At 36.6% G+C, this 15101-nt stretch overlaps 1 long non-coding RNA gene across 3 annotated transcripts in view; it reads left to right on the forward strand.

Moving 5' to 3' along the window:
• The window catches only part of LOC119245829 (uncharacterized), a 139107-nt gene that overhangs the window by 31772 nt on the left and 92234 nt on the right, over window positions 1-15101 (forward strand). For 2 of the 3 annotated variants that reach the window (XR_005125402.2, XR_008550824.1), the window contains exon 1: window positions 13334-13406. The exons of the other annotated variant lie outside the window; for it this stretch is intronic. This is a non-coding gene — a long non-coding RNA (uncharacterized LOC119245829). Of the gene's footprint in view, window positions 1-13333; window positions 13407-15101 lie in introns of those variants that run through there. 3 annotated transcript variants of the gene reach the window in all.

Consider the following 15101-nt stretch of genomic DNA (forward strand, 5'->3'; position numbering starts at 1 on the left):
AAGGTAACTTTTTATGATTTATTTATTTATGCCTATAAGAATTGGGGTACAGGCCAGAGGTGTAGGGGGTGAGAGGATTCACCAGAGACAGAGTGGGGAACAGAATAGGCGGATTGACTGAAATACACTGCTGAGGGGAGCAGCGGGCGAGTCAGGAGAGTTCTGCTATGCCATATGGTTTGCTTCATGGCCAGGGATTGAACTTGTGCTGCAGTGGCTGTGGATAGTTTCATAGGTTGTGTCTTAACCCCTTGCGCCACCAGGGAGGCCCCCTCTAGGTAGTAAACTTAATCTTGACAATTCACTTACACAAATAAGGCATTTTCAGTGTATACAATGTATAGGAATTTGAGAGTGCCAAATGTATACTTCTTATATGTAACAATAATCTCAAACTTACTTATTAGTAAGCACTTTGTTCTGTCAACTTTCCATGATCCCATGCTTTATCAGACCTTTCCCACTACATGAACTGACCTGGGTCAACTGTTGATTATTGGATAAATTCTCTGTGCCTCATGGAAGCCATGCAGTTCTGGCTGATCTGTGATCTGAGAGCAGAGGTCTGCTCTGTTCTGGATCATTGCTGTCATGGGGCCTCCCAGGAAGGCTGGTGGGGTCTCCAGGTGTACCCGAGGGTTGTTCTTGAATACTTGGGTCTAGGGTCCTAGACTATGCTTCAACCATGTGCACTTCTAGACAAAACTTTGCTTGGGTTGCTCTAATGAAGAAGGAACACCTGATTAGGCCCTTCTCTCTGACCCCTCACTCTCTTTCTTCTATGTCATTGTGCTTTCCTGGTTTCCCTATAAGCTCTCTGTTCTTTCTCATCACCCCCTTCTCTTTTCTATATGCTATATGTTTCCCCTGGTTCTCTCACTTCTTATGTATTCTGATGGTGTCAATTTATTTATTCTGGTGGTGATCACTCACAAATCTATATTTCTAGACCTCACCACCCCCTGCCATAGTTTTTTACATGTGCAACAATCTGTGTCTTGCTTTTAAATGGATGCTTCCCAAGCAACTCTCACTCAGCATCTTTCTTATCTTTCCTCCTCTCACCCAAGCCTGTTTTACTTTTGTATTTCTACCCAGTGAAAGTAGGTCTATTTACCAGTCACACAATCCAAAAACCAGGGATTCATCTCTGTCTCTCACTGTTCCCATCCAAAATTGTAATATTACTAATAGCTGCTATTTCTGCTACTCTTTATAACCCAGTATTATTAATAATTCAGAACTAAAATTCATTGTATCCAGAGTCCAATCAGTTCTCATGTCCTATTGATTCTACCTGCATCTTTCTTATCTTTCCTCCTCTCACCCAAGCCTGTTTTACTTTTGTATTTCTACCCAGTGAAAGTGGGTCTATTTACCAGTCACACAATCCAAAAACCAGGGATTCATCTCTGTCTCTCACTGTTCCCATCCAAAATTGTAATATTACTAATAGCCGCTATTTCTGCTAGTCTTTATAACCCAGTATTATTAATAATTCAGAACTAAAATTCATTGTATCCAGAGTCCAATCAGTTCTCATGTCCTATTGATTCTACCTGGCTATCTTAATTTTAGATCTATCTTCTTAACATGTAACAAATCTGGTCTGTCCTACTCTTCCTGCCTTAATTTAATTCCCAAATGGTCTCTCTCTGCAGTTTTACCCTCCTTTAATCCTCTCCATACAGTAGCAAGATCTGAAGACCTTTCTGAACCTGATCATAACCCAAGTAAGCCTTTGGCATTTGCCCCTCTGGGTTAGACTACTTCCGTATATACACTCTCACAGCACATGTCTTGTGTAATACTTCACCATCTTCTGTTTTCTCCTAGTACCTGAATGTGATAAACATCTTAATTCGCTTTAAGAAACTGAAACAGTAGCTAATCAGGTGTTCTTCCTGTGCTTAGTCTCAATATATTTAGTATTCACGGAGGATTCATTTCAGCTTTTCTCAGCACCTTGCTGAGTTCCACCTAGCTACAGCTCTCATTGATGGAGATGAGTGCTGTGGGGCAAAGGAATTAGATGAAAAATGGTCTCATAATCTCTATCGACACAGGGATTGAGATGCTACATCAACATGGGAAGTAGGAATCCGTGGAGCGCCGTGGGAGAGCTTTGGGAGAACTGGTGCTAAGTACAAATAGGCTAATCTTCAAGTGGAGATGAATGCCACACACTAGAATCCTCCCTGTGGAGCGATCATGGTTAATTAAGAATAGGTTAAGGGTCATAAGAGCCTCCATAACCAACAATAAACTATGCTGTTTGGCAAACTGAAGTAAACAACAGGGTCCTTTGTTAAAAAAAATTAAGATGAACAAACAGAAAAGTTTGTTAGAATTTAACATGCTATAATATGTAATGACTGTTAATGAGATATAAAAAACAACTATGTGTTACAAATTATTTTCTAGAAGATACATAGAATACATAGGATTTTGGAAACCAAACTTAAAATTATACACAGATGTAAAATACAAACTTTAGGAAGTGAAAAAGGGCATTGTCCCCTCCCCAGATGTGAACCTCAACAGTTTCTTGTGTTTCCAGATACAGTCTGTTTTAGCACAGATAATGAGTGAAGATTTTTTTTGAGTAAGCATCTCTATTTCCCAAATAACTAATGTACTGCCTACTATATAAAATATAGTCTATAAGTGCTGATTGGAAGACTTTATTTCTGAGGACTGTATTAGCAAATTTTTTGAAAGCAATTTTTTCTAAATTAAAATTTCCCTTTGCCACATAAAAACAAAAGCAACATGAATTTAAAAATGATATTAAAAAGAAAAAAGGGTCTATATAATCTGAATTGTTTTATTGCAAACCCCAGCATATATATTCAATGGTAAAAGATTGAGAGCTTTCCTACTAAGACCAGGATGCTTATTCTTACCAACCTATATTTTACTTAGAAAGTCTTAGCTGGAATAGTTAGGCAAGAAAAAAAAGCATCCACATTAGATAGGAAAAAGTAAAATCACCTCTGTTTGCATATGGTGCCATCTTATATACAGAAAATCCTAAAGACTCCATCAAAGCACTGTGAGAACTAATACATGAATAAAGTGCAGAGTGCAAAACTCAGTTGTATTTGTATACACTAACAATAAACTATCTGAAAAAGAAATAAAGAAATCCCATTTATAATATCATCAAAAATAAAAAAATATCTCATAAAAATGAAGATACCCTACTGAATGGGAGAAAATATTTGCACATCATACAAATATGCATGTATGACAAAGTACTGTATCCAAGATTTACAAAGAACTCATACAATTCAACAAGAAAGCAAATAACTAAAAATGGATCGAAGGGCTAAGTATACACCTTTACAAAAAAGACATGTAGATGGCCCATAGGCACATGAAAAAGTGCTTATCACTTGTCATCAGGGAAATGAAAATCAAAACCACAATGAAGTAGCACCTAACTACTGTAGGCAAGATAGTTTAATTGGTATAAGGATGAAACTATATGTCAGAGTACACAAATAGACTATATGCATATATATGATCAAGTGGTTTTTGACAAATGTGTAATATAATTCAATGATGGAAAGAGAAAGTGTTTTGTCAATAAATCTTGATGCTATTGGATATCCATATATGAAAATAGTAATTTGTACCCTTACCTCACACCATATAATATTTCGAGCATAGGTTAGAGATAGACCTAAAAGGAAGAGCTGAAACTATAAAACTTCTAAACAGAAGGAAATTTTTTTGATCTTTCATTAGTCAAAGATTTCTAAGGAAGGACACAGAAGCATGCAGAAAAAATGGATGAATTTTAATTTATCAAAATTAAACATACACTAATTGGACCAGTCTTTTATTTCTCTCAGCTCCAAACCCACTAGTCTCTGCTGTGTAATAATGGAGTTACAATCTGTAAACACACCCAGCTAGTGTGCTGGGCTTTGTCAGTAGAGGGCACTAGAGTAACACTGCAAGATGATACCAACAGGAACTTTTTGGGGTGATGGAAATGCCATGTAGTGTCTAATATGGTAGTCATTCATCACATGTAATGATTTAAATTAACTAAAATTAGTGTTAATAATGCAGCTTCTCAGTCCCCAAGTCATGTTTCAAGTGTTCAACAGTCAATGTGTTCAACAGGTACCATATGGGCCTATGTAGGTTTCCATCATCACAGGTTGAATGGACAGCAACCTGTGTCCATTTAGAGGACAGTTCTCTATATCTTTATTGTGTTGAAGGGTACACAGTTGCACACATTTATCAAAACTCATCAATTTTTACACTTAGAGAATTTTATTTTATGTACAAATTTAGCAAAGTGCTATTCCTTTTTGATTAAAAAGGGCTAATCTAGAGTTTTAGTCATTTTTACCCCTGAAATTACAGCTTAAAAATCTCACAACATCAATATTGCCCTCCTCTCCTCCTTTATTTTATTATTTGAACCAAAGGTAAATAGTATTTGTAGCTTTGTACTTAACATTTATTCTGAATTTCCATTTTAAAAGCAGGCTTTCTAAGTTATCTTGCTTTAGAAAATTAAAAACTTATTCTTTGGAGAGTTAAACAGTCTTGTGATAATTTTTTCTATACTGCTCATGAAGCAATATCCTCAGAGAACTAATAACCATTTAAAGGTGTTTTTCTAAGGTGGTTTAAACAATTATTAAAAATCATTTGATAGATGAAATAAAGTCTTCCTATCTAGTTCAACTCCCAGATGCTAGATAATTGCCTTTCCCATAAAAATAAATATCTTTTCAGTGAGAAAATCTACAGGAATGACTCTGTGTGGGTGGGGGAAGCAGAGGTCATGTCTATTTTGTTCAGCACATCACATTGTGAGCCCCTGCACAGTATCTAACACTCAATAACTTTCTGTTGAGTGAGTGACTGCGTAAATGAATGAATGTAGGCACCAAGGGAAGTCTGTAGCTGGTTTTACATTGGAAACAAGTTGTATGTCATCAGTAACGAACAGAAGAGAATTGGGGAAATATATAGCTATTATTTATCTTTTACTGAGACATCTCTCCAATTTTTTTGACTGCCTTACCCAAGCCAATTTCCTAATAGCAAACTCTAGTCCATTTACAATGGCATAATACAAGATAGAAAGCACATTCTAGATATTTAAAGTAGCTAGTACTGACCTTCTGTGTGTCTGTGAAGTTAAAACATTTGAAACAGACTATTTGAACTATTACCTCAAGGATCCAGTTACCTGCCAAACTGCTGCCCCTTGCTGTCTCCAGCCACCTCAGTGTCAATGTGCTTATATGGGAAAGCTTCCTCTTTCCCTTACTCCCTTCTCCTGGTCTGCTTTTTTACATCTTTGTTACAAGAACTGTTTTACCCAGTCACCCAACCAGAAACCACAGAGTTATTAGATTCTTTTCCCTTTCCCACCTTCTAGAGTCAAGCAATTGCTTAATTTTCCCTAACACATTTTAAACTGGACTGCCTCCAGTTGTGTCCTGAAGCATTGCTGGAGGAGGATGGAGACTGGAGGAGCAGACTGGAAATTTGGCAGCGAAGAAGGTGGCTCCCTTGGGACACATTATCAAAAAGTGCACCTAGTATTTTTTCATAATAGTTGTTAACATTGTGATGGAAAAATCTTGGAGAAAACAATATGAAGTCAATACTGAACCAAGAACACTTGTGCACTGACAAGCTGTCCTACCCCAACTCTTGGTTCTGCCCTTCCTGTTCAGTTTTATTCCCTATTAGCTATGTCCTGGCACAGTTTCCTCTAATACCAACCCCACCTTCTCCTATCAGGGCAGTTTTCTCTGACCGTTTTTCTTTCTTTGCTTGCCCAAAGCTTCCAGTGCATGCACCAGGATTGTACTGCTAGGCTATCCAATAGCCATTGCCCATCTGCATGCCTCCCTTTCTCACTAGAACTCTAGGTCAGGGCTTGGCAAGACTTCTTTTGATTTTGTGGGTTAGATCCCTGGCAGGCTGGGTATTGAATTTGTGCTGCAGTGACTTCTTTTGATTTTGACATATGATCGATGAATTTCATTTGTTGATGTGGCCCCAGGGATTTATCCAGATACTGGGCTGTAGCAAAGCTAAGATAGGATGTAGTTTATTTGCAGTTTGTGAATCATAACTCCACTCCTTTTATTACTACTCAAGAATGTGTATCAGAATACCAGGAGATGAGTACAAGTTTTTATAAGGATAACAGACTCTCTCCTAATCTTTTCAAGTGAATATTTCACCAAGTTCTGTACTTTTTAAAATTTTAAAAAATATTTATGTATATAAGAACTGGGGTACAGGCCAGAGGTGCAGAAGGTGAGAGGATCCACCAGAGACAGAGTGGGGACCAGAACAGGCAGAACAATTGAAATACACTGCTGAGGGGAGCAGCAGGCAAGACAGGAGAGGTCTGCTGTGCCATGTGGGTTAGATCTCTCGTAGGCTGGGTATTGAATTTGTGCTGCAGTGACTGGCAATAGCTTCATAGTGCTGTGTCTTTAACACCTGTGCCACCAGGAAGACCCTCAGTACTTTATTATTAACAGTGAATTACGAGTACAGGCCCCATTCAGTGGCAGCTCTCCACTGGTGTGTTGTGGGGTCTCTGAGCAGGGCAATGAATTCCTAACAGCTGGAGCTGTATCACAGTTGTCTTTGTGTCCAAGCAGCTAGCACCCTCTCTGACAACAGCAGGTGCTCAGTATGTCTTTGTTTAACTGGTGACTGGTCGATGAATTAAAAAGTGAAATTAAGTTTTAAACTTTATGGGGTATGCAAAAAAAAAAAAATCCCACCAAAAAACAAATAGAAATCTGAGGCTGACTATCTCCAGATATCTCTAATGGTCTAAAGGCAGCACATAAATCCAGTGTGCTTTAGAGTATCCTTTCACAATAAGGCCATGATAGAGGTTTCTACTCATAAGAAGTAATATACAAACTAGCTCATGGTTTGGCCCACTCGTAAAATGTTACTTTTACACATTAGTGAGTAGTTTCTAGTCGGTTATGGGTATCTTTTGGGTCCATATGAATCCACTAAGTTAATCCATAGGTCTATTTCATATTCTTTTGGTCAAATGATCACATAATACTTTTAGGGAATTATTTTTCTCAGGTGCTCACAACAGTACAGAGTAAATAGCCCTGGTCCTGAAGAAGATGACTCTAATACTGTGCTCGCTGCTTTGTAACATGTGGCTGTAACCTAGTCACTCTGTTTTGTTGAGGCTTTAAGGGTTTGGCCAATATTCTCTCATCTCCTCATTGGCTCTAAAATTCTTGATTCTAACAAGTGTTGGGAGAATTTACAAGCCAGATTGACAGGTTGTCTCCCTACAAAATGGAAACAGAAACGAAACAGTAAACATTGGTTAAAATTTTTATATGTGCTTTCTGCACACACACACATGCACACAATAGAATACTATCCAGCTGTAAATAAAGAAGGAAATTCTATTTGCATCAACATGGATGGATATTGTGGGCATCAAGCTAAGTGAAATAAGGCAGACTGAAAAAGACAAATACTACATTATCTCACTTACCTATGAAATATTAAAAATATATAAATATAAAAATATAAATATAAAATATAAATATATAATATAAATATGAATATAAAAAATATAAGTCATAGAAACAGATGAGCTTTATAGTTGTCAAGGGTGGAGCATGGGTGGTGGGGGGCCTGGGTGAAGGTTTTCAAAAGGTACAAACTTCCAGTTATAAGATAAATAAAGTTCTGGGAATGCAATGTATTACTAACAGCAATATAGGTAACAATACTCTAGTGTATATTTGAAAGTAGCTAAGAGGATGGAACTTAAAATTTCTTATCACAGGAAAAAAAATATGTATGTGAGGTAATAGATAAGAAATTATAATCATTTCATAATATAGACATATCTCAAATCATGCTTTACATCTTAGCCTTATACAATGTTATATATCAATTAAAACTCAGTACAACTGGGGAACAGTTACTTGAGTTGAAGTGGCTAAGAACATGAGCCTCTTGGGTAGATGATGGGTCATCCATGTGGATGTTGTCATCATGAGGAATGATGTTAGGATGATAGGAAGAAACTGACCTAGGATCTGGGATCTAATGCTGTCAAAGAGGAGGAAGAGTAACCAGGAGATAAGATGATAATATTGTGAAGGGAAAGCAACTAGCAGAGGTACAGGCATGAACTTCAAAACAACAGAAGGAAGGGGGAGATGATTTGAGATTGTAACACAAAGCATGGAGAAATAATCTACCTTCTAATCCTTTTGCCTGTTAGATGTGTGAGAAAAAAATGACAGCTCTACTTGAGAAGATTGAATCAATGCCCTCAAGAGTTAACCTAGTTTTATTTACAGCAAAAAGGAGAAAGGAATGATCAGAGTAGACACTGAAGATACAGTGTTTACTGATCAGGAATTTTGGAGAATTCAGGAGGAGAATTTAGTTGTTTTTTTTTTTTTTTTTTTACCAGAACCATCTTATATTTATTTTTTATTTATTTAGTTTTTAAATAATAAATTTTATTTTTATATTCCCCATACAATTGCAGCCCCCCCATTCTGACCCCAATCCCTCCCCTCCCGCCCCCCTAAAAGTGTCTCTGGTTCATAGTTTTTTGTTGATTTTGATTTTCACTTTCTTATAGTTATTCATTTTCCTGGTCCCTTATTTAAGTTTTCTAGATTCCTGCTATGAGTGAGACCATCCGGTATTTTTCTTTTTCTTTTTGGCTTATTTCGCTGAGCATGATCCCTTCCAGTGCCATCCATGTTGCTGCAAATTGCATGTATTTATCTTTTTTGAATGCTGAGTAATATTCCATGGTATATATGTACCACATCTTCTTGATCCAGTCATCTATTTTTGGGCATTTGGGTTGTTTCCAAAGCTTAGCTATTGTAAACAGTGCTGCTATAAACATAGGGGTGCAGGTGTTCTTTGGAATTGATGTTTCTGTGTCCTTTGGGTAAATACCTAGGAGTGGAATTGCTGGATCATATGGAAGCTCTATGTTTAGTAGGTCCAGAAATCTCCACACAGCTCTCCACAGTGGTTGGACCAGTTTGCACTCCCACCAACAGTGCAGAAGAGTTCCTTTTTCTCCACACCCTCACACCATACACAAAAATCAACTCAAAATGGATTAAAGAACTAGACATAAGACCTGAAACCATAAAATATATAGAAGGAAATATAGGCGAAACACTACGTGATTTGCACATCAAAGACATCTTTACAAACACATCACCCAAAGCAGTGATAGTGAAGGCAAAGATAAACAGCTGGGACTACATCAAATTAAAGAGCTTCTGCACAGCAAAAGAGACAATAACAAAAACAAAGAGAAACCCCACCAACTGGGAGAACATTTTTGCACCCAACACTAATGATAAAGGACTGATCACAAAAATCTGCAAAGAGCTGATGAGACTCAACAACAACAAAGAAAATAATCCAGTCAAAAAATGGGCAGAAGAGCTAAAAAGAAACTTCTCTGAAGAGGAAATGCAAATGGCCAACAGGCATATGAAAAAATGTTCAACATCACTTGTCATCAGGGAAATGCAAATCAAAACTACCATGAGATACCATCTTACACCAGTGAGAATGGCACATATTAAAAAAAAAAAAAAAACTAGCAACAGGAGGAGAATTTAGAAGGGGCGGTAGAGTGGAGTGTCAGGTCGGATTTGGGGGATATACAAAGCAGAGTAGAAAAATCAATGGTCATGGAAGGGCATGGGACTTCTAAAAGGGGAGGGATGAAGTCCCTCAGAGGGATGAAGACCCCCAGAAGATTACCAATCACTGATCTACAAGATCAGACATTGGGCAAGTTTCTTTTTTCCAAATTAATTGAAATGAGACTGGATTTACCAAGCTTTTTCATTACTTGGACTCAAACCTTAATCTTTAGTTTACACAATTGAGTTCTCTGTGAACCCTTGTTACAGAATAATGAGAAATACTATATGAGGAACCTTAGTAATTTCCCAGAATTACTAAAAGAGTCTTTGCAGTGTAGTACACTTCATAATTCAATGAGTAAGTAAACAAAGAGACGTAGTAAAAGACAAGGGCATGCTGTCTCTGTGAATATTCTTGACCGTGTAATAAAAAATGTTCCATGAACTACTTGAGATATACATTAATGTTTTGAATAGTGCTGTACATAAAAACAAACACCTCATTACCAGACTTCACTGGAATTGGTGATAATTCTGACCTACGGAATGGGGTAGTTATCTTTGCTTTAAGAAAAATGTATTTGATCTGAATATTAATCATGTAAACAAAGGAAATGGATAGCTTATTTGAATGAAACCCTTTAGTCCACTAGACTATTATAGACTATTTTCAAAAGCATTTGGAAAATAGTATTTAGAGTATTTGAATATTGGTAATGAATATGTTAATGACAAATAATGATTTATTTATTAAAGAACTCACAAACATGTTCTAACAATCCCAGCCCTGCTTCACTCACTGGCCTGTTCCCAGTGCAATTGCAGGTCTACCTGCTATGAGCCCCAGACTTGCCTCCAGTTAGCATACATTTATTATAGTTAATCCAAAAATTTTTCTTTTCTCTCAAATCCATAAATACAAAAATAGGTGAGAACCTATGGTAAGAGATGATTTTGAAACAGATATTTAGGCTTATGAATTCTTGAAACTAATACTTTCTTTTGGTTTATAATAACTTCAAATGACTTAGAATGATCAAATATGACTGGATAAATTGAAGTCTTAAGTTAATGTTTTATTTTCCTATTCTTAGAGCAATAGAATGAATTGAAACAATAACATTTGGAATACAAATATAATAATACCTTTGTAATATGAGCGAGATTTTAAGTCCCTTGATAGAATCAATCATATCTGTCTTTCATCATTACTACCTAGCAGAGGGATTGAGTCACTGAGTACTGAGCAAATACCTTCTATAAGAGGTGAATAAAATATAACAAATAATTGACATATTTTTGACAAATAGAAAATATTGACAATTTGGATAAACATTGCATTCAATATTTTATTGACTCAAAATGCATAATTAGTGATGCTTATTTAAATTAACTTGGCATAGAGAATTAAGGGCTTTCTGACTGGTGTACATTCTCTGGCCCAACTGTAGATGATCAGCAAACACCACAACAGTTATTTACTTATTTACATGTGGATGCAGAAATACCAAATAGTCTAGCAAATCATGGTGCACCAACTAGATCTTAGATTCAGAAAAATCTTGTGAAAGAAGTAATCTATTATACATTTTTTTCAAGGAAGAACAAAGGAAATGCATTTAGGCTATATACATTAGGAATGCAAACTTAAATACATTCTTTCCTTCTTAATTAGATTAATTATGTCTGCAATGTGGAGCCATAGGCAATTGCTTAAATACCAAGTTTTCTTACAGAATTAGTTGCTATTGGTTAATTTACAATGTGTCATATTGCTCAATATGGCAGAGCCCATATTCCCATTACTTTCTTTCCTTGTTTGTGTGGATCTTATTAACAGAAATATATTTGGGAAATGCACACAGTCCCAATAAAAAGTAAACAGAAAGATTTAATGCCATTTTAAACATTCCTAAATGCTAATAGTGGGAGAAGGAACTTTCAGATATTTTATTTTGAAAGGCATGACATTAAATTCATTTACTGTAATATCTAGAAATTTGATTTTTTCTTTTTCATACTCTGACCCTGAATCAGATATTGCCTATTCATATAATGTACAAGTACGTAACAGTTTCACAGCTGTAATAAGATACTAGCATTTTGACTAGAGAAATGAAGGGTGAAGTAGGACTACTTGTTTGGTGTCTAGGCAGCTAGTCTAGGCAGGATTCAGAGCAATTTGAAAAAGTCTATTGATAACCTCAAAACTCTGAAATTAAAGGTGTGTGAAAGACAGTAAAGAAAAGTCTGTAAAGAATATATATTAATTAGTGAGCTACTAATATCACTATTAGTAATAGTGTAGATAGTGTAGTATAGTAACAGCAATAGAATAATTGTTTCCTTAGGTAGGCTTGTTTATCTCTCCTATTCCAGAGCTAATGTAATGAACTGTTGCTGAAGCAAGAAGCTCAACATCCCATTTGCATCCTCTGTAACCAGAGCTGGAGCACTGACTGGCTTTTTGCCCCATTCTAAAAACAGAACTAAGCTGACAAACAGGGGCAGAAGGCTTCAAACATGATCTGCCTGAGCCCAGACCAAACTATTTTTCTGTTAGTGCTTGGAACAGAATTTGAAGTCCTTAAGATTTTACATTATTTAGACTTCAGAGGATTTTCAAATGCATGACCTTTGAAGTGTTGGTGCTTTACCTTGCTTTTCCATGGTTGGGCATATTTATGAGAACAACTGAAACTTTAAATTTCCTACTTTTATTGTCAGTAAAAGAAGCAGAAATGACAGTGATAAAAATTCTTGGCTTTTATTCCAAATCATTGACCAACCCTTTCATATCCAAGTAAGCTCATGTGACAATAAGCAATGGTCTGTAGCCCCATTATCACTGAAGGCCAGCCAGCAATTTTGTTATAAAATCTTCTGAGGCAGCTTGTAATTTGGCTGTTTAATTAAACCTCACCAGCCCAGACTGCAGAGGGAAAGTACTAGGAATTTTCCACAGAACCGTCATTCTAAAACAATGTTTTACTGTGGGTTCAATGTCAGAAATCATAACAGTGTTTAATGTCAGATAATTGGCATAACAGTGAGCTTGAGTGACAGCTGGCGTGCTTGGGAAGTTAAATAAAAATTGATATGCTTATTTGTCTCTTGAACTGTCACATCAATACGTGCACCTTTTGCTTTTTCAGCACTGCTACATTGTGGGCCAGTTGGCTGCAATCAGCAGTTAACTCTGTATATTAGCAAGAGACTGAATTTGACTCCATTTCTTTCTTTCCTTTTTTTAAACCTTGGATGAGGATAATAGTGATGGTAAATTTACCAATACAAACTGGGGCCATAAAAAATGTAAATGTCTGGTATAATTCTTTTTTTTCCAGGGAGTTTAGAATGTATAAAACAGCTAGAAATTGGCAATGGCTGCCATTATTGAGTGCTTACTCTGTGCAGGGTACTAGGCCGAAAATCTACCATTCCTTCACTTAAAACTTAGAACCTCTCTATAAAGGAAGATACTAGTACCATTTCATAGGTGAGGAAACTGGCCAAGGTCCCTGAACCAGTAAGTGGTGTGCCCGTGATTTCAACTCAGGTCCACTGAACCCTGGAGCCCATGTTTTGAACTATGATTACATCATAATGCATCTTGTCACATGCTACTCCCCTCTCTAACTACTGGAAACCAAATTCTTTTTCCAAAATTCTTAGTTGAAATGAGGCTTTCCTGATATTTCCTTTAACCCAAAGGTAAAAGAAAATTTATTCTAGAGCTACATACAGAAAAAGTCAGAGATAAATATAAACCGTTTATCTATTTTTAGCTTAAGAACAGTCATAAAGCAGAATAATTTTACAAAATTTACCATTCTTATATTTATTTTACTTCTGTAGTATGGCTAGATGGGAGAGAGAAAAAGAAAGTGAGATAGGAATGAGAAAAAGGAAGCATGGAAACAATTCCTAGAAACAGTGGGAAGAGGTCCTGGGAAGACTCAAGTACCAACTGTGACACACTGGGAACTTTCTCCAATCTCTCTTTCAGTTAAAGTCTTTTAATGTGATCAACTTCTATCCTTTGACTTCATTTTATTTGCCTTCTAGAATACCCAGCTTTACTCTACCATGAGAAAAACCTTTTCTTGCTCTTGACCCTTTTCTCTCATTGGTTGAGTTAGGGACTGAGTTGAGATATAATATCCAAGTCTTCATTTTCTAGGCATTAGCTTCTCAGTAGCACAGGATAAGGTTTTTCATTTTCATAAGCAAACTTTACTATTAATGATTGGAAATTAATTACATGCCAGTGTATCAATATATCTCTAAGACCATATTTTATAATGATCATTAAATCAACAAAGTATAGACATCTGCCAAACCAGTTTAAGCACCACAGATCAATCACAGTGATTTCTGTTTTTCCTCATTTCAACCACCTGTTCTTCTCTGTGGACTGTGGTTACTATCATCATTTCTTTTCTGTCCACTTTATGCCAGTTTGGCACACTGCTCTCCTGCTAAGCTGCATCCTTGAATGTCACCAGTTATTTCCTTATGTAAAAAAAAATCTTTCTGGATTGTGGACATTTTGGTGGTGGGTGTGGTGTGGTAATGTGGTTCAAGAGGTATGAATCTAGTGCCTTAAATCATATACACAATTGTAAGCCAATGATACTGCAATTAAAAAAATAAAGATACAGAGGGAAAAAAACTTGTGAAAATAGTCACCTTTTACTCTCAAGCTTGCTCTTTTCTTAAACATGTTACGTGTATGTATTGGATGATTTCCTTCACCACTTCTTTTTTTATATATATTTTTAAGATTTTTTAATTTATTTATACAAGAGCTGCGGTACAGGCCAGAGGCATGGGAGGGTGATAGGATTCACCAGAGACAGAGCGGGGAGCAGAACAGGCAGACAGATCGAAAGCACTGCTGAGGGGAAGCAGTGGGCGAGACAGGAGAGGTCTTCCACGCCATGTGGTTATCTCCCTGGCCAGTCAGGGATTGAACCCTTACTGCAGAGGCTGCAGGCAGCTTCATAGCACTGTGCTCAATCTGCTGCGCCACCAGGGAGGCCTCCTTCACCACTTCTCCCTATTCTCAAATTACTTCTTTCTAAAACTGTAGCTGAAATCTTCATTCTACTCTAGAAGAACTTTATCTCAAACTGGATGACTTTGGTTAGAAAAGCTTTATCTTCAACTGCATGAGCTTGACTTGCTAAATTTTGGGCAAGTCATTCAATGGTAAGTTGAGGCTCTATCTTATGTTAAGTCATATCTTTCGGTCAGGGACTTCATTCTTTTACACTGGACTATATCTTTGAATGATGATGGTCCCTCTACTGAAAAGAAACAGGGTCTTTATTGCGTGTGAATTTTTATTGCGTGCCTAAAATTTTTATTGTTTTATACTTGATGCACATATATCAGAAGGATAAT

This window comes from Talpa occidentalis, unplaced genomic scaffold, assembly GCF_014898055.3.
Source record: "Talpa occidentalis isolate TD23 unplaced genomic scaffold, MPIMG_talOcc4v2.1, whole genome shotgun sequence".
NCBI lineage: Eukaryota > Metazoa > Chordata > Mammalia > Eulipotyphla > Talpidae > Talpa > Talpa occidentalis.